Source organism: Branchiostoma lanceolatum, chromosome 14 (genome assembly GCF_035083965.1).
Source record: "Branchiostoma lanceolatum isolate klBraLanc5 chromosome 14, klBraLanc5.hap2, whole genome shotgun sequence".
NCBI classification, from domain to species: domain Eukaryota; kingdom Metazoa; phylum Chordata; class Leptocardii; order Amphioxiformes; family Branchiostomatidae; genus Branchiostoma; species Branchiostoma lanceolatum.
The window spans coordinates 18,399,157-18,422,356 of record NC_089735.1 but is presented as its reverse complement, the minus strand read 5'-3'; the positions used below and the strand labels follow the sequence as shown (position 1 = coordinate 18,422,356).

The 23,200-nt window shown below is 39.4% G+C and overlaps 1 protein-coding gene across 1 annotated transcript in view; it reads left to right on the top strand.

Moving 5' to 3' along the window:
* Nucleotides 1-23,200, top strand: part of LOC136449117 (neuropeptide FF receptor 2-like) — a 43,109-nt gene that overhangs the window by 8,694 nt on the left and 11,215 nt on the right. The gene's annotated exons all lie outside the window — the stretch shown is intronic.

The window sequence follows — 23,200 nt, the reverse complement described above, 5'->3', positions numbered from 1 at the left end:
ATTACAATCCATCTACACGTTCTATAGTTATGCTGATTTTACGCATCCGGTGACACATACATACACACACGGTGACACAAACATACACACACGCGCACACACGCGCAAACACACTAACTTTGCATGATTTGCACTTCAGTGTGTACATCTCTGTCCAACCTACCTGCGTACCAAATAACATGAAAATCTGTTGTTCCTTTCTTCAGTTATACCCCTTTAGAACATTTTTACAAATAGGCCATTGTAGTTCCAGGGACACTAACCAGGGGGCCCAAAATCGACCTTGATCATTCTCCTCCCAGCGCATACCCACATACCAAATATCATAACAATCCATCAACACGTTCTACAGTTATGCTGACTTTAAGCATCCATCGACACACATGCAAACGATTTACCTCCTTACTAATGCAAATTCGGTCTCATTTGCATAGTTTGCACTTAAGTGTGTACATCTTGGTCTAACCTATCTTTGTACCAAATAACATGACGATCTGTCGATCCTCTCTTCAGTTCTTCTACATTGAAGATTTTTACAAATACGCCATTGCAGTTCCAGTCACACATGCCAGGGGGCCCAAAATCGACCTTGACCTACCTCCACTTACCACCCACCTACATACCAAACATCATCACAATCCATGTACAGGTTCTACAGTTATGGTGACTTTAAGCATCCGGTGACAATACATACACACAAACACCAAACGCAAGCAAAACAGTATATCCATGAAAAAGCCTTTTTTCATGGAGATAAAAAATATAATCGAAAGGATTTTCAAGTATTACTTGTTTAGACGATGATGAGGCACAAGATCATGTAGCTGTCCATTATTTATTGGCTCCATGGTAACCGTGAGTTTGATGACAATCGTTCTTTGCAACAGACCTTGAACTAAACGGCGAATGATATAGTTGATAACAGAGGTCCGGCGTCAATCTTAGCTGCGCCTTTCAGTTAAATTTACTCTTTTTAGTTTCAGAGGAAAGATGGGAAATCGAAAGTACACTTTTGCGCCACAGTAATCTCCTGAAGAATGAATTTCCTGCTGTTGAGCATACTTTCATTTTGAGAAGAAAAAAAATGACTCGCTATGTCAGCACCCCATGGACCCTCGGCGGCACCCCAATGAACCGTCATCTCCCTGAACAAAGCCCTGAAAAGTCCATTTTAGTCCAGGCGTTCCCGTAAGTGCTAATGGGTTTGACCGAGAGCCATCCAGGATTTTAGAGAACTCTTTAGTTTCCATAGACTGCCATTATGTGCAGTAGTCTGCATGAATACAAGACATGTTATTTCTCTCTGAAGTGTTCACGGGGATATAGGCAGATTATGTTTTTGCTTATTTGACCACAGAGGGGAGTAATAATTTAGGTTAGGGTTGGCAATTTAAGACCAATACAAAGATCTAAATTTGATTTCTGAGGAAGAAATCAATTTGCTGTATTTATATATGACCTTGCAATTTGCCGTAACCGAATAAATCAAATCAAGAATAGTTAAATGTCCCCTAGATTATTCGATTTCTTAACAACAAGAGCGTGTCTTGCGCATCGTTCCTGCCAACGGAATAAGGGAGTCTAAGTGGAAAAGAAGAATCAGTGCGGATAGTAAAATGCATTACCAGAAACAGACGGTAGAGGGGTAACTCTGAATATACGATGAGTAATAGAGGATAAACAAAGAACTGAAAATACGAGAAACACTGCTATCGTTATTCTAGTTTGGAGTGCAATTCTTAAATATACAATGAGAATTAAAGATCAAACAAAGAACTGAGAAGACCAAAAACACGGGTTAGTGCTATTCTAATTGGGAGTGCAGTTCTTCGGATGTAATAGATGTTCTCGTTCCAATGTGTGCTGAAGCAATGATATCACAAGATGACAACCAATTTCTTATTCGTCATATATCAGAAGGTCAATATACGCTTCAGAACTCCCCCGGGAGCTCTGTTGATCATATTTCCAGTTTTCCCGTTGTGCTACCTGATATAATAATAACCATCTCATAACGGTGGGAGGATGTGTATGTATGTGGCTCACGTGCACAGGATATGGAGCGGGCGAGATTTGTTGGCCGAATTATTATGCTGGAGGATTGAGAAAAGGGACGAGGCAGTTTTAGTGGGTGGACTGATTTAGAGAGATTCACTGACCCATGTTCATTTCAAACTTAATTTCCGTGACCTGTCTCATTTTTCATCCCGCCTTGAATGTTGTATAGCATTGAAGTGTGGTCCGTGGTTTCTTTTATTGGTGTACATGACAGGATTGTTAAACAACAAGAGTCCATATAGGACACAAACCTCCGTGAATAAATTTCGGTGTTCGTTGTGATGGCTATGATGTTTGGTGCCCTCTTTACAAGGAATAACAATTTCTTTAAAGTTTGCTGGCCTTTAATTTCTGGTAGTTGTTTGTTATAACACCAGGCAGTAACCAGGCAGTGGCCTAACATCTGCATGAAGAGTAGCCAATTAGTTCCAGGCAGTGAGAGCTTGTGTTATATACAGGCTACCATTAGGCCAACCATGGTGGCCTGTTGCCAGGGTATTCTTTCCCGTTGCTTCGCGCGTTCGACACATTACCGGGTAACACGAGGCAATATGGTTAACTTTTAAGCATTCGGAAATAAAGAAAATAGTGGGGAAGGAAAGTATCTACGTATACGTTCTATGCTTAAATGGAACGAAATTATCGAGTTTACATACTTTCAATGGCGTCGTTCAATGGCTTTTCTTTTTTTAGATTTTGTTCCCAACTACGATTATTTTAAGGTTTTAGGGAGGCCTTTTTTCTGGCAAACGTCATTTTTTAGCCTGGCTAAAATGTGAATGAAAATACATTTCTTATCCTAAGTATTATGTCGATCATCATTTGATAGTTAGTGTCGACAGATATGGAAAAAAAAAAGACATTTCGCACTCAATTACTCATAATTCCAAATCAACAGCATTTTCTAAAAATCCCCAAAACGGAAATCTCGGAAAAAAACGTTTTAAACGATGTTTACACGGTGGTCTGTTGCTAGTGTATTCTTTCCCCTTTCTTCGCGCGTTAGGCAAAGTATCGGGACAATATTTTGGCTAACAATAAAATATTTGGAGATAAACAAAGTAAATGGGGACAGGAAAATATTTCCAAAATAAAACGAAATTAGCGACTTTACACTTTGAATGTTGTTATTTTGCGGTGAATGGATGTATGTTTAGATTTTGATAAAAAATACGATTAGTTTCCGGTTTTAGGTAGGTCTTTTATTCAGGCAAACATTACTAAGGACTGGTTCTAAATGTCAATGAAAATCTCTAATTTTATATTTTTCGTAGACTTAGGACAAAACAAAACTTTTTGGGGGGGATTTGTTAATTAATGACTTAGGGTATAGTTGAAATTGGCAAATATGTACAAAAAATTCGCACTCAATTAACAGTGATTCAAAATCATGAGCATTTTTCAAAAATCCCAAAAAACAGGATCGAAATCTCAAGGAAAACGTTACAGTCATTTTGAGCCGTTAATGATGTAAGGTGGATGCTTTTTGGAGCCAGCCCTTGAAGATGTTTTAACTCATGTCATGCCGCACTGATATGGGGAAGGGGTAATTGGCACCGGCGTAAACAATTCTTGTAATATTCAAGGTCAACATTGACGCCAGTAGCTTCGTTACATGTTAAATGTCCACAACAATGTGCCCGCATAGATTTGCTCTCCAGAAAACAGTTAACATTTGTGAAAAAAGTACTTCTACACATTGGAGTATCTGAACATGAATTTGAACACCGTGTTAAACGCATGTCACGCCGCACGGATAAGAAGAGGTGGTAATTGACACTGGCGTGAATCGTCCCTGACTATTCAAGGTCATCAACCATGCCGCAAGTAGCTTTGTTACATGTTAAACGCCCTGTCCTGAAAACGGTTAATATTTGTGAAAATTTAGTTATTATCCTTATGCGGTAAGCAGGGGTAGAAACTTACAGTGACCGCAGGTGACCCCAAATGGAACACGCGTTCGGATCAAATTACTTCAGATCGAACATCGTCGAACAAGGTTCGAACATATAGGAGTTTGTAGGAGTTTCTGAGTATAAATTTCACCCCCCCCCCGCCCCATATTTCTGAATGAGGCCACAGCAAGACATCCTCCGCAGACTCCAAAACTAATGAGATAGGGCAAAAAAAAAACAAGGCGGGCAAAAAAAAACAAGATTCCTATATTTTCAAATTTTGAGATCATAAGTCTTCTTAAACAAGAATTGAGGCTACAATCATGACCAATAGGTCTTTCATTCCTGTATTTAACCAATGAGGTTTCATATATGATATAAAACCTCCTTGATTCAACAGTAAACATGTCTTTGTAGATGTGTATACATCTCAATAGACTAACTACAACAAATGCAGAAAATAGCTTGTTGTACGATCATCTGAAGGAACTTACTGCACTGGGTATTCATATGCGATGAAACACCTTGTGTATACAGATCAATTAACTGGAAACAAGGACATTATATAATGTCCTTGCTAGAACAAATGCAGAAAACAGCTTGTTATACCATCATGGACATGAACTACACTGGGTATTCATGTGCAATGAAGCACCTCAGACTGTCAACATTAAAATGTCCTTGAAGATGTGTTGTATACAGCTCAATTAACAAGAACAAATGCAGAAAACAGTTTGTTATGATCATACCATCATGGGCAGGAACAGCACTGGGTATTCGTATGCAATGAAACACCTTAGACTGTCAATGTTTACGACATATTTGCCAATTTTGGGCATGTTGACCACCGTCGGAGAGCAATGAATTTTTTTTTTTCGAAATCAGGCGAAAATTAATGAGCGCGCTGATGTCATCCAAAAAAATTACTTGCTGTGGCCTGACATGAAAATACTGCTATGCATGTGGTGCAAAAAACCATCATACATCATCGGGATCTAACTACCGACATGCTAAATTTCAAATAAATGTTGGTTAATAAAAAAAAATCCGTGAACTTTATCAAGCGCTTTTAAACACCAAAACCTTTTTACCCTTAACTGTCATGAAAACCGTAGTCGAAAAATTGCTCAACATTGGTGTTAACGTTACTGCAACAAACTAAATCTACATTTGAAAATATTTAACGTACATAAATTATTGGCGTAACGGCAGGGTTTTCGGCCCAGAACCAACGGTTCCCGGGTTCGAATCCTCTGACGCCACCGATCTTGTACCCTTGGGAAAAAGGCACTTAACACGACTTTCCCCACTCCAACCAAGTGTAAAAACCGGCTATATTATGTGTGTGGGTCACGACATCAGCAATAGCTGTCTGAGTCCTACGTGTCTTGCACTGTTGCAATTCCAATCAAATCTAACGTACATAAAACGTGGTGACTGCATATGAAATTTCCCCTAGCGAATTGGTGGAGCCGATGTCGTAACAAACTTTAAAAGGAAATACAAGAATTTCGTATGTAGATAGCTTGAGTGATGATTGACAAGATCCTATGCTAATTTGCATGATTAATCAGAAAGGTTTATAAATCCGATGCATGCCATTATAGGACTCTCAAACATGTTACATATGTAACTGAAAAAGCGAGGAATACCGCAATAGATATCAATAATGCAAATGAGCATAATAATGTCAAAATACTATATTCCATAGTGGTAAATGACGGGGATTCGATTCTTGCGACATTTGGAACTTAAGTAGATATGAACATTTCTAGCCATGAATCATGCAGATGAGGGCCTCATTTACTTCTTTACTAAAACAAGACGTTCATACTATATACAACTTGTTTGTAAACATGTCACTCAAAAAGGCTAACATCGGTTGGCGACGGTATGAGGTTGTATATATGTATTTTGCGGCAAGTTCAATTCAATGTCAAATGTTTTTAACAATGTCTGAAATATCAGGGCAGCAAGGTGGTCATATATCTTAGAAAATTTCATGAAAATCTATGGATGTGATTAAAGCAAACTTCCGTAATGAATTTTGAAGATTGGATATGCCCATTAATCATTAGTGATTGGGGGCAACTCACGATTCAGCGTTCGGAGCGGAGGTAAGGTTTTAAATCAGACAAACCCAAGGCATACACTCAAGACGAGTGCGATTGGGAGATGAAAAAAACAAAATACGCTGGACGTATTTGAATCAGTAAGCGGTTGGAATTAAAGCCAGCCACACGAACAAATGCGTTTTAAGGAAAGGGCATATCTAGACTTGCAGGTATATTTCCAAGATCACAACTAGGCAACATCAAGTAAACTTTATGGATGGCATCAGTGGAATCATTGATTTTCGCCCGATTTTGAAAAAAAGAAGAAAAAAAATTGTCCCCCTTTGAGATGGTTAAGATGACCAGAAAGTAAAAAAAATAAATAGGGAATTATGTCTTGTCGTACTGTCTTGTAGAAATGACACTTACGTTTGAGGATGCAGAGGATGTCATCCATAGTATGTACATGCTGTGGCCTTACTGTGAAATGTAGGCCCACCGTCTGCCCGTATATCTGCCCAGTAGGTAACGAACTCTTCAGGGTAGTGCTGCATCCTTCAGATAACGCTATATTGAGGTGATAAAATCATATTTTGTGTAACAGGAAGCGCAATAATTTTAACCCTTTTGAGCGTTGGGACGTGAATCATTGAGCGCAATTTGGAGCACTGTATCTCCCAAATGTTTCGGTAAATATGTGGTTATTGTAGTATCATGCTTTAGTGATTGCGCCTTTGTTACATTACAAAGATAAATTTGATTTAACCCTATCTGGACTGGGGGGGAGGGGTTAAAAGTGCCGGCGCCAACTTTGACATCGTATAACAGCCAAACGACGTACGCTAGGACTACCAAACTTGGTGACTTTTCCTAAAATTAGTTGGCAACAATTGCTATGGCAACGGGTTTCTGACAGGCATTTAATGCAAAAATCAATATTTTTTTTTTTAAAACAATGATATTTCGTAGGTTTCCTTGCTCAACCACACTAGTTTTCCTACATGTATAACATCATGTGTTATTAGATGTAACTTTCATGATTTAATATTCATAATTTATGCTCATTTGATGACGTAATCGGTCAAAATCCAAGATGGTGGACCATATCACTATTCAAGGTATCATCAGGCTTTTTCGCCTTCAAAATCGTCAATACCTGAGTTTTTTTTTTACCAGAAACATTCAGATTAAAGTTTTTAAGTCTATTTTTAGCGTCCTTTGGGGTCATAAGTGGAAAAAAAAAGGATTTTTACAAATTTCAAAATGGCCGATCCAAGATGGCGGATCCCAAGGGATCGCTAACAACACATGACGTCATTCTATGACGTCTTTTGACATCATTTTGACGTCAACGTAGTTAGCATTGACGTCGTATACCGTGGCATACCTTAAAACCAATAATACACACTATTTTGTTTGAAACCTTTAGATATTACGGGAATTCCCTATTTAGCCAAAAAATGACATAGATGATGTCATAATTGCGTCATATTACGTCATAACGTCACCAAAATTACGGGAATTATAAAACTACGTGAACATCACTCCCTGCAAATTTGGTGATGATACATTAAACCGTTCGGAAGTTATGAGGGGGGCGAATGAGTAGTTACCATGAACGTTAGATGTCTTGGCAGACCTTAACATCAATAAGACACACTTTTTTGTTTAATACCCTAGATATTATTGGAATTCCCTATTTAGCCAATAACATTGTTTGTTTGTTTGAACCTTTGTTTATTCATGATAAGCTCAAATCGGCACGCAGGCCGCTTTTCATTGAGGTCATGAGGGAAGAGGTAAGGGTCAGATACAATATAACAGGGATACACAGTCATTTGAGTCCTAATAACTCCATCAATATATATCATTTCATATTTATGGTACAGCAATATACAATTGCTACAACATACAGCATAAAGTAGGGCGAAAGCTGGTTCATGGTCCGTGTCCGTTCGTTTAGTTCATTTCCGTTACTTCAAGAGTCTCTTAAAGGAAGTCAGATTCGGAGCCGTACGTGTGTCTGGCGGTACACGGTGGTAAGGTCGTTAGGCAAATATCCGCGTTGCTATGCAAATCTGCTCCGCCCACCGCACTCCGGTTCAAAATGTATCTCAAAATATCGCATGAACCGATGGCCGTGTCTAGAAACAGCAAGAAGTTCCTATAAAGACGATTTGTTGGCTTTTTAAATACATGTAAGAATAAAAGTGACGGCGCACAAAATAGTGCATTAATCAGGAGAACGTAAGCCAAGCTACTTCCGGTGACTGAACTTTGAACTTTGTAGCCGCTGTTCAAAGGATATCTTTCTGATTTACGAACTCAATATTTATACCAATAATTTTTCATTTCTATGCAACTCGAGTCGATGTCATGGAAATCTAACATTATCTTACCAAATTTTGGGTCACATTTCCTTCCATATCTCCCGTGAGCCATCATGGAACAGACAGCCTACGTCATCAAAATGGCGGTGCGTTTTTGCTCTTCCGATCATGGGTGTTTTTGGCAAATTATCCTTTGTAGATCAATAGATATGGGCCAAAATATGAAGCGTACGCTTTGTTCAGATACTACGTGGTGGAAAGGAAATGTATAATGAAGGCGTCGGCGAATATCAGAAGATTTCGCTTGGCCCTGTCACAAGCCAAATGCAAATGAGTGATAAATACTGCCATTGTATTCGTTGCCCGGCCCAAGCGAGATAATTGCCCGCGATTTTTCAACTACCAAAGACCTCATTAGTAAATTCTCATTCACTCCTCTCAAGAAATCAAAATATCGTTTATTCTTCAAGTTTCTTGTTGGTACTGTAAGCAAATTGTGGGAATTATTCAATTGTCCAAAAACTTTCATAGGAGACATTTCATGAAAATTTTGTGTCGGCACGAGAAAATTGAAACATTGTTATGATTGTATCGACCGGGTGGCCGGAGTTCGTAGGCTATTCACCCAAATGGTACATTTTCGGGTTGGAAAACACGTGGGTGAAATGTAAAAATAAATTGACCCGATTGAGACCCACAAGTATGTTTCATGAAGAAAACAGACATGGCGTCGGTAATTGTAAAGAAAAGAAATTTCCGCGTTAATCCAGTTCTGCTGTCAAAGAAAACAATTATGTCAAGTATCGGGGTGAAATGGCAGAAGTTGAAATCGGGTTTCGTCATATCTAACATCGGGATTTTCCGTAAGCCACCGGACGAAATCCGATGATATCCGAAGTTAGGAGTGACGTCATCGTAAATTCTGCCAGCGGCCGGGGGTGGCAGAAGTTGGCAGAAGTTAGAAATCCGGTGTTGTCTGAACTTAGGAGTGACGTCATCTTAACGTCTGCCAGTGGATATATTTTAAATATATTGAATATTTTTAACAATATATATAACTTGAATATTGTTAATCACTAAAGAGAGAAGGTGGGTCATAAAAGGAGTTTCCGTTTTTGGGATAAGCATGAAACAGGAAACTATCCTGTCATTTTTTAATGAAGTTAGCGAAGTTTACTACATAACTGTTCTACATTTCTGAACAGTCGGTGACGTTTCCTAACTTCTGCAAACTTCTGCCACCTGCCATCCTAATCTGGCTAGTGGCAGAAGCTAGGATGACGTCACCTAACTTCTGCCAACTTCTGCCACCTGCCACCATCTGAATCCCGGAAGCCTCAAAACTACTCGGTAATCATCGTAACTTTTCCCAACTTTTGCCAACTTCTGCCAACTTCTGGCACTTCACCCTGATACTAATACTTCACCCTGATACTTCACCCTGATACTGGACACTGTCTTCAGTCACCATATTTCCAAGCATTTAATTCACTAATGTGTATTTCGTTACAATTTTCTCTTCATAAGAATGCACTGTTTTTTATTTTTCAACCAAAGCCGCCAAAAATATATATGTATGTCGGCGCAACATTTGGCACATCAATCTAAGACGCTGGCGTGTGCGCTGTTATCACGCGTATTGAAATGCGGACTTTGACCTAATGTTTTTTTACAAAAATGACGAAAAATGTAAGGGGTTTGTTACTAAAAAGGATGTGTTATTAATTCGGAAAACATAGGTTTTGATTATTGATCATGAGTCGCTGTGTAGGATTGGGCCAGACACGCCGGTACACGAGTTCCTGATCAAAGACGCCATGTATAAAGGGGAGAGTTACGTTATCAGATCGCACGTTTCCATGCGGGATTTGTCTAAAATAAAAACATTCGACTTCGTCGATTATTTGTCGGAATTCTATCGGTTAATTTTGCCTATTTGTTTACATTGAAGGCGCAGATAATGTACGTAGGAAATGCTGTTTTTTTGTTGGTAATTTTGGGCAAGTTTGGCCCCGTCTCCAGCGGTCGGGCGCGGAATCAAGGACCCGGGAATGTCGGTGAGTTATAACGAAAACTGCGATTTCTTAGTGACTTTATTTTTTTGTGTGGTAAGATAGACAAAATTGTAGCTCAGGAAGAATTGAAACGATGGTGTCTGTACGAAGCTTGAGCGTGGGAATGATTGAAATAAAAGCTGGGGTATTGTTAATGTGCTAACTGGAGAACAATGAGGGTGGAGACAGGGCGCGCATTTGAAAAGGACAAGTTCGCGGGGAAATTCTGCTCGGCTTAGTGTGACCAAAACAAATCTGGATCCCACCTGCAAAGGTGTGAACCAATCAGTTACTGTTGCCAATAGTGAAAGGAGTGATTGACATCGAGTCCTTATCAATATTCATGTATTCCAAGTTAGGAAACATCGAGGCCTTTTTTACCACCGTGGTAGGCTGTTCCAGACATTTGGTCCGCGGTAGACCATCACATCGATGACGTCATAATGACGTCAAATTACGTCATAACAATAACAAATTACAGACATTATTAAGGCTACCATTTACATCAATCCCTGCAAATTTGGTGATGATACACCATACCGTTTAAAAGTTATGAGGGGGGAGCGAATGATCCCCCCTCCCAGATATAAAAAGGCCAGTCTAGATAGGGTTAAATGTATACAGAAGCACGGGAAAATGCGATTTCAATGTTCAATGAGGGTTGTAAAAAAAGCCCAAACGGAAGCCATGATGATTTGTATTTCCTGCAAGAATAATTATCTCCATGAACATGACAAATGGAGATATAATTTTTAATGTGTCTGTCTGTGTGAGTGTTTGTGTTTCCGGATTCTTGAAGTCAGCATAACTCAACAACGTCTTAATAGATTACAATAATATTGTATATATGCGTCGGTGTTGGGAAGACGAAGGTCAATGTTGATTTTGGGCCTCCTAGTATGTGATCTTTATACTGCAGCAGAACTTCCGTTTTTAGTACCTGTTGACCTAGACATACTACGGTCTCCGAACTCTTGTTAAAAGGTTTCGAAAGGTATTGATGTTAACATATTGAAGCTCTCGTCCCTAAGATTAAATTCCCCCTCGGTCTAACGATATTACTTTTTTATATGTGTACATACGTTACCGATCGCTAACCAAACAGCCAGAAAGGTTTTGTTTTCCTTTGATGTGAGACGAAGAACAACACGTTTTATTGAAGGAACGCGATCGAATCTTACTGACATCAAACGACTGCTTTTTCGAATCCATTAACCGTCCGGCAATATCGATCAGGGAGGGGGGCGTCATCTAATCCGATTTTGTCCCTGCCACTCAGCACTGGGTTCTCGGTGTCAGGAGGTAATGTTGGCTCCTAATGGTGCTCTTTGCACCTTTCCGTTCGTTTTAAACGTGTGTGAAGCATTGGAGTGGCACATAGAGCGCGGAAAACCTGACAAAGTTCGTCACGAGGCCAGCTTAACTCAATCATCTATCCGGAGTGAACCCATAATTGTGCGTAATCGTCTTTGGAAGTTTCACCCTATTGACGGCATGCTGATACCAGGAATATGATGACGAATTGAATCTGTAAACAGAAGAGTAAAAGCAACCCTGAATCGACATTGTTTGAGACGTCGTAGATCCACTGGCTAACTTGATAAGCGTATTTAAAGTGGGCAGATTATTCTGAAATCCATTCCTTACTCTTTAATTATTTATGAATTGGTATCACAACAGCCTTCATCCACAACACAACACAGCAAGGCTGGATCAAACAATGGATTGTGTTAACACCGCCCCGTTTTTGTGACTGTCGTAAACGCATATCGATCTCGTGGCGGTGATACGAACTTGTTCCATTCGGTTATCCATTGCGTGCAGAACCAATCTCGATAGAGATGAGAACCCACCCTTGGGGCTGACTCAGTCTCGGTCAGTGGCGTAATCCAGCCGTATTTGGCCACTTCACGATATGGACATGACCGTATCATCTATGACGATGTCCCTTTGCGATTAACCTTCTTTAAATAAACATTTCTTAAATGGTGTCGAGATGAGAATCAGCGAGTCTTCTTCATAGTCAAAAGCCTGAACCGTTCTTGACATGGGATCTTGTTTGTAGTATTGTAAGTTTTCACCTGCCTGAAGATTCTGCTAGCACAAAACAGCGACAGCACTGCCTGAATTGGCAGAATTGACTTTCAAGTCACATGAACAAGCATAGCAGGCAGGTGTTTTCTGAACATCTTGATTCTCTGGAGGGGAATGAAGATTATATATTACAATCTTCAGCTTACAGAATTTGCATCTCATTGTGTTTATCTCTATTAAAACTACCTACATACCGAATATGATTGGAATCCGTCTTTTTTTTTGGAAGTTAGCCTCATTGAAGGATTTTCGTCACCCCCTGCAGTTTCACAGCAAGCTGTTGGGGATCCAAAAGTTTCTTCAAAAATTATCTGCCACCAAGAAAAAAAAGACCATAGCATGTCTAGAAAACAGAAAATTAAGTTCAGCTAAGACCTACCCACATACCAAATATTATCACAATCCATCCAGAGTTTATTAAGTTATGCTGACAAATATCCGGACACAAAAACAGACATACAAACACAGACACACACACACATACACACACACACATACACACACACACACGCACACACACATACACACACACACACAAACAAACAAACAGAAAGACACACCCAAAACAATATAGGCTTCTGTGCACATGTGCATCCGTGTTCGCCTACTCTTACATGTACAGCCTTCAAATTAGAAACACTAATCTCTTGGCAACTCTTATGAGCGTTGTACGCGCAATGTAGCAAGGTCTGTCCTGCCTGTGCCAACAACTGGATTTCCATTGTTGTCACGTATTCATCAGACAAAACCGCCACGTTAAAGTAGTTAAATGACATCAAAACGCTGCAAGTTTTTTTTTTCTGCTTGACAATATTGATGTTAAGCTCAGGGTCATTTATCTAGAGAGCTAAGATTTTAGAACAGATTTCTTCCGGTTCCTAACCACCCACGAAGATAATGTGCTTAATGTGGTAAGGCTGCAAACCTTGGCACATCGTAGTCTGGATCTATATGCCACAATACTATCTGACTGCCGCAGCGCCAGCAGGGCAGATCGGGACAAGACAAATGCTTTTAAAGTATTAGAGGATATGCCATGTGTACCTGAAGATGTGAAGTCTGGTCAATAAGGCTCCATCAGGGCGACAATCAATGGATTGCTGTTAAGTTTGTGTGTGTGGGGGGGGGGGGTAGTCTTCTGCTCAAAGGCAAAATCCATTATAATTTACTCCACTTTAGACACGTCTCCGTGGCGCTTGGCCATCTGAATCACATTCCGTGGATCCGTGGATCCGTGGTCCTGAGTTCGATCGTCATGCTTCGTCCTCAGTCTCAGGTCTGACCACTACCTTTTATTGTGAAAGATATATTGTGAGAAATGCCATGCCATGCACCTCAAAACTAGGCATTTCTTTAGTAACAAAGACGAGCACGTCATCACTAAGTGCTGAATCTGCAGTTGTAATGAATAATACCTACTGACAATTCAACAATCATTAACTTTACAGAAATTAGCAATTCCCGAAGGCTACTGTACCATTTAATCGACCTTTGTCAACGACAATCACCAACACAAATCCAGATAGAAGAGTTGCAATCTCTAGCATATCACCCTCTTTTTTGACACCGAAAGTAGATCTCATGTTTCTGATAATGGCGGATGATGTGTCCTCTTTGAAAGAGGACGGCTGCACTATAAAACAAGCTATTACAAGCTACACTTCTAAAAACACAACTATTCAAAGCTTATTATACTGTGAGATATTTTCAAGCTGAAAACATAGAAATAGGCAATCAGATTTGAACGTTGAAAATTGGAGCACAAGGTTGGTTGTCCTAAAACTGAGAGTTGTAGATGGTAGAAGCCTTGCTTATGTAACATCTACATGTATCTTGGTCATTCAGCATGGTTTGACAATGCTTCCTTAAATACCAGTAGAGAAAAGTATGACCAGTATTATATGCAAATCTGCCCCGGCCATTGTTTTCAGCTTGTAGATAGTTTATGTAGTTATGGGGGCCAATTCACCCCTCAAACTGCTGGGAAGGTCACAATGGGGAGTACTTCCTTATTGCGTTACCCAGGGTATGCCTGGATCCTCTTTAAGATGTTACTTGAAATCGAACTGTACAAAGATGGATTCTGATGTTCAGGTTGGTTGTTACCGTCTTGTAACGGTACAAAAAGCATATCCACACCACTGACTGAACCTTACCTACCAACCTGTTTTGGAAGATGGGAACTGCATAGCGTAAATAAATCTTGCCTACGCGTTAAACTTCGATAATGCACCCCATCTTGCAGTGCTGATGGGATCTTACTTGATATTTGGAAAGGAACATTATGCACTGTGGGTAATGGAGTTCCGTCTAATAACTGTTGCCCAACGTGTATGAAATACAGGCCGTAATACTTCGTACATAACCGCAAAAAGCACGAATCATTGAAAAGGGAACTGTTCCCTCAGTTGCACTGTGATTTACAAAATGGCCGAAGAATCATCTACATACAGTTTCGTTGATGAACGTTAGACATCCAGGTAGTAAGATACGCCAAAAATAGTTACTCAAGCAACTGGATAAAATTTTGAAACAGACGTTTCAGACAGCATCCGCTGTCTTTCGTCAGTGACTAACAATCAGTGTCTGGCTGTTTCAAAATTTTATCCAGTTGCTTGAGTAACTATTTTTGGCGTACATACAGTTTCCTTAACAGGTATGAAATTGAGACTCATTGTCATAACACGATTACTGAAAGCTCATATGGAATCTTTATACCACATCATAGCGTTTTTTATTCTTCTCAGGGTTCCAGAAAGAAATCTGAATACGCAACATGGCAGATGCAAGGCCATCGTAGCATTGTCAACATTTATCACAAGACGACATTTGTGGCCCCTACATAATATATGTGTTTGTTAGGTCAAGGAAACAATTGTGTGTTTCCGGTAATAAGAAGGGATTCTCTTTTTCTTGTACTTTTCTGTCCTTTTCTATTTTAGATTTCGGCCAAAGTAATAAGCAAATACAGTTAAACAGTCTAAAAATGCAATGCATCAGGACATTTGTATTTCAACATCATATTATGATGTTACACATACACATTGTACAAGGACAAAAGAACAATAAACTGGGTAAAAGTGCAATTTTACTACACATTCTTACATGATATGTTCAAAGCTTTAATGTGTTAGCAGTGTGTGAAATAAAGGAAGTATGTTTTGAATTTCAGATGTCAAATCGGAAATCTTATGCCATTGGTAGACTAAAAATTTGCTATGGTCACCAGGTTTTTTCTAGGGTCGGTCGGGTAACCGCAAACATAACATTTTTTTTTCTTCGGCCTTCGACCGATTCATCGTGATTTCTGATTTGTGATTTTATGAAATTACAAACAGTACAATACACGTGGGCCAAAGGCAGCTGTTGCTGGTGTCGTGGCCCACACACAATATACTAATCACAATATGTAATGATATATGTTGATAGAGTTATTAGGACTCAAATGGCTGTGTATCTCTGTTATATTGTATCTGACCCTTACCTCTTCCCTCATGACCTAAATTAAAAGCGGCCTGCGTGCCAATTTGAGCTTATCATGTATATCTAACAATATCTTATCGTATATCTTATCGTATATCTAACAATATCTTATCGTATATCTAAAATCGTAGTAAAAAGGGTATAGCTAGCTATAGGACGTAAACAGTGCTGTGCAGGGTTAGAAAACCCGCAACTAATAACAGTCTCTCATCGTGGAGCTTCAGTGGTCGAACTCAATACACACGGTCATACTTTCTGTTCTTTGACTTGGTACTCTATGAATATAATGCGTGGTCGCTATGCCGGTCTGTTTGTATCTCATCGTGGCTGCTGGTTCTTACGGCGGTGTACAAAGCAGCGTTGGGAGCGAACCGGAAAAGAGAGAGGGTTGGATAAGAAAAAAATACATTTGTATGGCGGGCGGTGCGCAAGGAGGAAATGGACAAGAAATGTGTTCTTAATCTCTGGACGAGGTTCATTTTACGCTTACAGTAACAGAATCCTGAGTTCACTTTATATCACATTTATCTCTTCAAAAGTGCAAGAGATTCTGTTTTACGGCTGATGTTTGATGAGATCTGATAGAAATACAATCATGTTTTTCTCTTATCGAAAGTAAACGTTCCGAGTTGGAAACGTACTTTAATTACATCAGATTAGTACAGGTAGATCTTTGAAATGGCTTTTACGTATGGTAAACATTCATCTTCAATCAGAACAGTTTGATTCAAACATAGATATTATACTGCCTACTCTTTGGCTAAATCTAATAATTTCGGAGTCATTTCATATTCCCGTCACGTTACATCTGCCAAGCTTCTCCAAGGTTAGTCGACTCCGAAGGTGATGCACTTAGCTACCTACTCACATTTCTTGTCACTACTGTTACATCCTTGTCTTTGTTTTCATCAGAAGAAGGGCTTCTTGGATGAAAACTTTACGGATGGAATTTTACGAATCGTGTGGTAAAACTCAGCATTGCTCATCAGATTTTGTAAAGTGGTCGTTGATACCTATTATATTAGAAATAATGAAGATGACGACGACATCAATGTAATGGGCTTTGTTATCTATAAGTTGAGGGAAACAGTATAGACTGTTAAATGACTGTTCCAGATGGTACAAGTCATTATCCATTCAAGTCGGATGTGTAGAGCTCGTTCCGTTCGGTTTTGGTCCCCCTGAAGGTTTTAGATCAGTGTTTATGTACTCATTTCAGGTACATATGTATTGGTATCTTAATCTGTACAGTAAAAACGTCGATGTCTAAAATAACGTGTAGACGTGAAAGACGTAGCAAAGTCTGGTCTTCTTTGTAAGTGACACGGAAGTAAAGTAATTTTTTTCTGTCGGGGAACTATAGTAGTGACCGCGATTACTTACGACTGGCAGGCGTCATTTAAATCTTGGCTACTACAGTGCTAGCCCCCTGACCGAAACTTCTGCCTGGAGAATAAAGGAATGTTAATGTGAGGTTACGAAGTGTAAGATGTGACTTTGAATAAAAAGAATCTGTGTGCACAACAGGGCAATTCTGACTCGTTCACTATGCACTGTAGCAATAGGTGTCGCTGCTTACAGATGCGGTCCCGGAAGTAATATTTTTACATATGTACAGACATAGTTATTCCGGTGTTTACAACGCGGTTAAAACATAACGGAGTGTATTATATACACATTCGGGACTTATTGCTGCAGTGCAAAGTGAACCAGTCCAAATTGCCCTGAGGAAGGTGACAAACGACAACAGAAACGTCGGTTGAATAATACATTCGGTTGTGTACGAAGATTTTTAAAAAATTTATTCAGGGACTTACCAGCCTGATGAAGCTATAGGTGGATGACGTGAACCTTTATTTTTTAAATGTAGGCAGTGCTGCTACAGGGGTTCCGTGGCTATTGTTTCCGTTTAGTTATAAGCAATAAGGTGATGTTACTCACATTTATAAAGAACTTATCAAACGTTGAGACGAGTTTATTCCACGTAATACTTATCAGAAGCGCACATAGTCACAAGAGGGTACTGCCTATCCACGGTTTATGGAACAGACACCCAAGAGGACCATTCGTGAAGAGATCAATATACTGTAAGTATATTTATGTTCGCGTTTTCCACGTCGACCTTCTGAGCGCGAACTCATTTCTATGCGAACTTGATTTGAGCCATTGTCTGTTATGGTGAGTCATTATTTGCAAGATCGAGAAAATAACCTTCGCAATTTCTACAAATATTACAGTTTGAGCTGATAAGCTTTCTTATCAAGAAACCAAATCCCTAATCTTTAACCTGAAGGAAAATACTGCTGGCTAAAGATCGACTGGAAGATATGTTTCATAAAGGAGTCCAAAGCTCCAGAAGGGACTGCCATTTTCCACTAGATTATGTATGAAAAAAAAATAATCAGACGTTTTAAAGAATTCCGCTTGTGGTGAATTACACGAGGTGTGTTTTGTAAAACAATATGATACATATTAAACCAGTGCAGACTCTACCAATGTATTTCCTATACGTATACCCAATTCCTTCATCGTGAATATTTTCTTGCATAAATGAGGGGCGATAAGAACAAGAAAGCCAATTGTTGATAAGATACAAAGGAACACATAACAAGACAAGTTTTTCTTATCGCCCTTGACATTCTTCGTGTAACCTAACTTTTGTCAGGCCTTGTCAGGTACATTGTTTTCAGTCATAGGCTGTTTGATTTAATTAATAAGAAAAAAGAGGGTCACCTGGGGAATTTATTAGAATACTGAATACTTATATGTGCACGGGACTAATGTGTAATTTATCGTATAATGTAATAAGTATTCATTTTGACTTCCTAAAATTATTATCTGTTGAAAAATGACAATCCCTTCTAGAGTTTAGGACTACTTTTAGCGTTCCAAAAGCTGAATAGCCATTGCACTGGACTGGATTACGATACTTGTTGTTACTGCAACACTGTGCCCTAGTGTCTTGGGTAAGTGTCATATTCACAGGTACATCTAATACGACTTGACAGCTGTTTTAGCGTGGTTACAGGTAATGACCCAATTCTTTCAATCAATGCATGGGTTGAGAAGACGTGGAACACCTTTCTATTCATACCCTCACAAGAACCCCCCGTATGTGTGTGTGCTATATGACCTGTAGCCTTTCCCATGTCGATTCCTGTCAACATGACCTCAAGTTTCAGCTGTATAAAGTGTCCGAATACGATGCTGCAGTCGACCTGCTATCTTCACTGGTTTCTTAAAGGTGGCCAATATAAAGTTTTAGGGACAAAACTGAAAATATTCAGGATGACAAAATCTTCAAGCTATTGGTATGTTTACTGATTACAGACACATTTTGAACACATTTGCATCATCATTTCATATTTTCGGTACTTTTAAGCAGCAAAAAACAGCCCGCACCGCTTTTTTTGGTGGTACCAATAAGTACTCGCTATAGCGGGATACAAACAATTCAGTAGTTTCTCTTATGTTGCATCCTCACTCCCAGAGTACACGTATTGTTATGCAATGACAAATAGAGTTGATTGACTTTAACTTTACTTAATATGGGTGGAACGAACAACCAGAAAATCCAGTCAGGGAGTGGTTGCAATCTTCAAGGAGGACCTTCATGTTGTCTGACAAGATACAAATTTCACGTCGTATTTCTCTTTCGTTACAGATTTATTCTTTGGGCATATGCCTAACCGGTACCGATGCATCAGTCTATCATTCAGTAAGATTTGTAACCTGTGTAGAAATGTGCCCGGAGGATTCCATTACACTGCGGCACTCTGACAGACATTTGTTTTCGCCCAGACATATACAACCAGATTATGATCTTTCCAGACGCCTCCAACAAAGATTGAAGTCACAGTATATCAAGTGAAGGGTGTAATCGCACTACTGGGTCCCATTAGTCCTCAGATAAATGTTTGTAATATGATTATTATCTCTTAAACGTCACGGATTAAGTTGAAATTCATGGCCAACAATGAAACCGTGCAGTTCGGGTCGATTAGTATTCCGTATTTGTCAATTGAAATCAAGTTGTTGTGTATCAAATATACATAAGCACATGTCATTTTGAATAATTTAGAAGAGCAGGTATCACTGTTAGCCTGAAGCTCTTGTGACATGGATTCCCGTTAACGTGTTAGGTGTGCAAGGGGCTTGAATCTACTTAACAAGTATGAGGCAAACCTTTCACAAATGAACGTTACATATATTTTACTTGCAGATAGCATATTTTAAAAAGGTAATTAGAAAGTACGCCGTATACTCCCTTCACAATTCTGGTTATTCTTGCAATCCAAACTAGAAAAATTGACATTTTTCATTCCCTACGAGTCTAACAGTTTACAGGAATATCACACTCAGTAGTTGCAGCCACGGGAGGGGCGTTTGCATAGATGGGGGCCATTTTTGTTGATAATTAAAAGCGAGGTGCGTGAAAATGAATTGTTGCACCCTTGTAGTTTGCATGTTGCGGAACGTATTGAAAACCGAGTCCGTAGAACCAGAAACGACGTAGGTGATAGTAAAATGACAGAGCGGCCGAAATATAGGATTTTCTACTTAACCATTTAATCTACCTGTGATTGGCAAGTCAAATATGTCCTGTATAGTTATAGTTAGAATATCTTAACGCATATAGTTGACTAAAGCTACAATGTTAGTTGTGACACTTGCCTAGAGTAAACCATAGTATTTGTGGGTCATGTTTTTGACGGGAGCTACGATTTCTTGCAAATGACATAAAATACTTCTCTCATATTTTGACTTTTGATTTAATGGCACATGCTATATCCGTATTGATTGAATGAATGAATGAATGAATGAATGAATAAAAGAAACGTTATTGCACATGTTTGCCACACTGGGTTAAGTACAAGTACAGGTCATAACAAAACAATGACATGTTGAAAGTGATTAGATACGAAATAAAGTAATGATAATTTAATAAAGTCAACTTCTCCTGGCTTTTCAATGATAGTTGAAATTAAAACAAAAACAGATATGTTGATGAAGGTTAGACATCCAGGTAGTAAGATAAGCCAAAAATAGTTACTCAAGCAACAGGATAAAATTTCGAAACAGTCAGACGTTTCAGACAGCATCCGCTATCTTTCGTCAGTGACTAAAGAAGGATCTGGTAGAACTAGGTTTTATACCAAAACTCTGAATAGATATGTTAATGAGGTAGAAACAATTTCAGATGGTTCAATATGATAGTAAGTTAAGACAAGGTTGTATGCTAATGAATCAATTAGCTACTGTTGCTTTAGGAGCTAAATGTTGTTGTTCTGGGGGGGGGGGGGCGGGGGGGGAGTGCGTTGGCCTGTAAGTTCAACGCGGAGCCCCCCTTTTCTGTTGAGGGCGGGATTGTACATTCTCTAGTCACTGACGAAAGATAGCGGATGCTGTCTGAAACGTCTGACTGTTTCGAAATTTTATCCAGTTGCTTGAGTAACTATTTTTGGCGTAAAAACAGATATGTTTTTCGATGGGAGGTTTGTCCGTATTAGGAATATGAATTTTTCCAAAGTATTTAAAATAAATGAAAAATTGAAATATGTTTTGTTCAAGCCTATACAGGACATTTCTTCATTTCGGTGAAGCCAGCCACTGATTTGTTTAGGAGCACTTAGCTCCCACGTTCCAGGCTTATCAAATCGGTACACAGCATCCTGTTGGGAATACGGGTAATGGAAACTTTAATGGCCCTATTTTGTAGGTTTATTCTCAACAGAATAATAAGTATTTTGCAATCCAAACATTATCTAATGATTAGGCCTTTCAAGAAAGAGCAATTAAATAGGACCAGCAGTTGGCTATAGAGGGTTTATGTAAATACGTATTTTCCTCATAACAGTTTGTAAACAAGTCTGATCTGAACAGGGACTTTATTGTTGTATTGATGTTCACCAAGACCTGATTGTTTATGCGCTTTCAGGCGTGACCCCTACGTGGCCCCGTGGGGCTACCGGGATCTTTGTGGGGTCGGGCCCTCTGAGTTTTTTTTTTTAATTCGAAGTTAAAATCAACCCGGGACCTAGTAGCAAACAGCAGACGCCGTCAGCTAATCGTGAAAATACCGAAAGATACCCCCGGTAACCGGCAGTCCACCGGGACAAATTTGTGGCTTCGGGGCCAGGCCAGGGCTACACCCCCTACGGGCACCGGCGCAATTGTGACCGTAGCATTGTATTGGCAGCAGTGACTAGGGGACAGGTATGGCGATCCCTCTGCATCAATAATGGTCTCCTCGTGCCAATATTTCTGAAGAGTCAAGAATATTCCGTTTGTGCAGAACGGATGGATGACATTGGTATTTGCCCCAAGTTCATCCGTACAGACTTATCTACTCTAACGAGCCCGACAAGTCTGCCATATGAGCCTCGTTATTCGAAGATATTGGAAAATCGACAGCAATGAAGTTTCTTGTTAAGTGGAATGCCATTACATTTGATCTTCATTAATCTATAAAGGATTTATTGTCCGATACCTTGATCGTGAAACATATGTTGGTATTGAATCATAGTACGACACATTAGGCTTTGTATTTAATGATCAAAGAAACTTAGTGGTTCCCGGTTTTCTTTTCGAAATGCAAACTAAAGTTTAAGGCTCTATAGTTAGCTTCCATACAGAAAAAAAAATTGTCTCATCATCATCACAAGGGTTCGGTTTTGATTCATTTTCCTTTTTGATTTCTAATGAACGTTCGGTGTATATTCTTTGACGAATCCATATCCTAAAGATCTGCCTCATACTACATAGAGTCTATAACATTTGCCAGTGGTACCTAGGTAGTCCCATAGTTTGTAATTGCTTATTGATCGAGGTATTGTCTCAATAATGAAAGATGTCGTGTTCTCTTTCATGAACACGTTTGTCTAGACCTCGTCCCAGATCGTTCGGAAACAGGCTTGTGATACGAGCGTAGCGCAGAGTCTCTACCTGGCGGATCGCCATTATACTGATTGATATCCCATTTAGGCCATGTTTATTCGATTATATGGATGATATCCTCTGTGAACCCCAAAACAGATGCGAGCGTGCGAATGAAAATACGTTTCGGTCTCACTAAATACCGAAAACAACCGAAAACAACCGAAAACAACTCGAAAAAAAACGAAAACAACCGAAAACAACTAAATCACTAATTACCGAAAACAACCGAAAACTTGAAAACAACCAAAAAGAAATAAAAACCGGTAAAAACAGCCAAAAACAACTCGAAAACG